Source organism: Procambarus clarkii, chromosome 17 (genome assembly GCF_040958095.1).
Source record: "Procambarus clarkii isolate CNS0578487 chromosome 17, FALCON_Pclarkii_2.0, whole genome shotgun sequence".
NCBI lineage: Eukaryota > Metazoa > Arthropoda > Malacostraca > Decapoda > Cambaridae > Procambarus > Procambarus clarkii.
The window spans coordinates 1222537-1224901 of NC_091166.1; positions in this window are offsets into that span (position 1 = coordinate 1222537).

The following is a 2365-nucleotide window of genomic DNA, read 5'->3' on the forward strand; positions in this document are numbered from 1 at the left end:
ATTTGATATAATACTTAATGTTATTTGAAATTTAAATTAAATTTAATGTTTATAAAAACTGTATATAAATTTATTATATTTGTTATTAATTAATCCCAATATACATGAATATTTCTCTTTTCTTTTTGAATAGCTTCTACTAATAATAATATTACATCTTTCATAAGAAACGAAGAGCTAACTTTTATATCATTTTGCTTAATAATTATTTCGAAAGGTGACCTAAAAATAGTGAGTGTTTTTTTATTCTCACTTTGGTACCAACACTTATTACAATTTCCTCTCTTTACCACAACATTTTGGAGATTAGGTAAATATAATACCCAAGAATTTAACAGCTCTTCAAATTGTTTTACTTCTGATGGTACAGCTATAATTAAGTTCTCTGATTCTTCAATATACTTTATAATATCTGTAAACTTTTGTCTTACTCTCTTTTGGTAATAAGGCTCGTCAGCCATTATGTCAAGTTTCAATAATAAATAATAATAGGAGGATTCAGCTTCCAGTCCCTCTTAAAAGACTTATGTATGTACAAAGGATCAGCAATATAAAGAAAATTATAGAATATTAAAAAAAATATGAAAATTGGTAACAAGAATTTGAAGAAAATACTGTTGTAGTTGGCCTGACAGAATTCAGTGTCGTGCGCCGATCATATTTGCACGATAAATATTTTACTTCTGACATATATAGGTTCTCTGATTCTACAATATCCTTTATATTATCTTGTAAGCTTTTCTCTCTCTCTCTATTGTTTAGTGATAAGGATCATGTACCAATATGGCGAGTGTTTCATTCATATATCGATGTATTGAGACTTCAATAGAATTTACTAGTATCAATGAAATTAAACAGGGACACTTATCCACTAGAAATAATATTTTTGAAATAATTAATAATAATAATAATAATAATAATAATAATAATAATAATAATAATAATTTAGGAGGAGGAGGAGGAAATGTAATTAGTCGTCCTAGGTTGGTTTTAAAACGATCGCTGCATCAACCAAAAATTAAACAATTTTAAAAAAAAACTCAGAGATAATTACACAAAAATGTGCTGAATTATTATGTAAGGAGCCATATAATGAACTCTTAGCAATGAACCAAAAATGGCAATGTAATATTTTTTGTCCTTTTCATGAAGTTCGTGGTAAATCTCGTACACCTTCAGGTAGACTTTATATTCATCGTCATCGTTTTCACTGTTATTCCACAAATTGTAATAAAAGAGTTTCAACTGAGAAACTCCTAAATTTTCTCTTAAATAAAAACCAAAAATGATTTCTTCGACATACCAGTATTTTCTTCAAATTCCTGTTATAATTTTCGTACTTTTTTTTATATTTTTTAATTTTCTTTATATTACTGATCGTTTTTACATTCATAGTTTTTTACGTCAAAGTATTAAAGAGGGAATTGAAGCTGAAGAAATTGCATTTGAAGAAAGACACGAATTTATTGATCTACAAGGTTGGCTAAATTATAATGAATATGATAACAATAATGACATTAAAATCAATAAATGTAAGGGAATGATTTTAAAAGTAGATAGTTCTCAGTCACATGACAATCAAATTTGTCAAAAACTTGGGGGCCGTAAATGTGGACGTTATTTAGAAAAGGTCGTAATACCTATATCATCTTCTACTAGCAATATAAAATATTATTATGGAGGTGGAATCCTCAAACCAGGATGCACATACTGTCTTTGGAAACAACCAGAAGAAAAATTCTGTGACCCAGTATGGGGTTTTCTACAGTATTCATTTGAAGAAGATCGATGGAAGTGTAAATCCTACCTACCAGGTCTTTATAACGCAACTACAAATAGATTAACTGCATGTGAACCAGGAGGAACTTTGGTTAAAATTACCAATGGGCAGGATGAAGTAGTGGACCTTACTCAAATGACCCCCCAAGACTTTTTTATACCATTAAAAGAACAAGAAAAATATATATGTCGATGTTCCCCTGGATATATTTCTAATCCAGATATCTCACGTTCAGCCTGTTTCCGCGATCCTTGTCTGGTACATTTACCATCTGGTGTAATTACAGCTCCAGGTTATTCTAATGGTCTATGTAACTGCGGTCCTATGTATACTAACTTACATGACAATAAACATTTTCCGTGTACAGCGTGTCCGGATCCCCATTTTGATGAGGAAAAACAAGAATTATCTATTTGGATGAAGTGTAAGATTGATAAAAATAATATTGAAATACATAAAGGAACATATCCATGTTCAAATTTTGAAGATATTGAACGTGGATGTGCAAAGGTAATTTTAAAGGCAAAATTTGTATCCAAGACTGATTTGATTGATTACGAAAATACCGAAAATTTTTTAATCGAT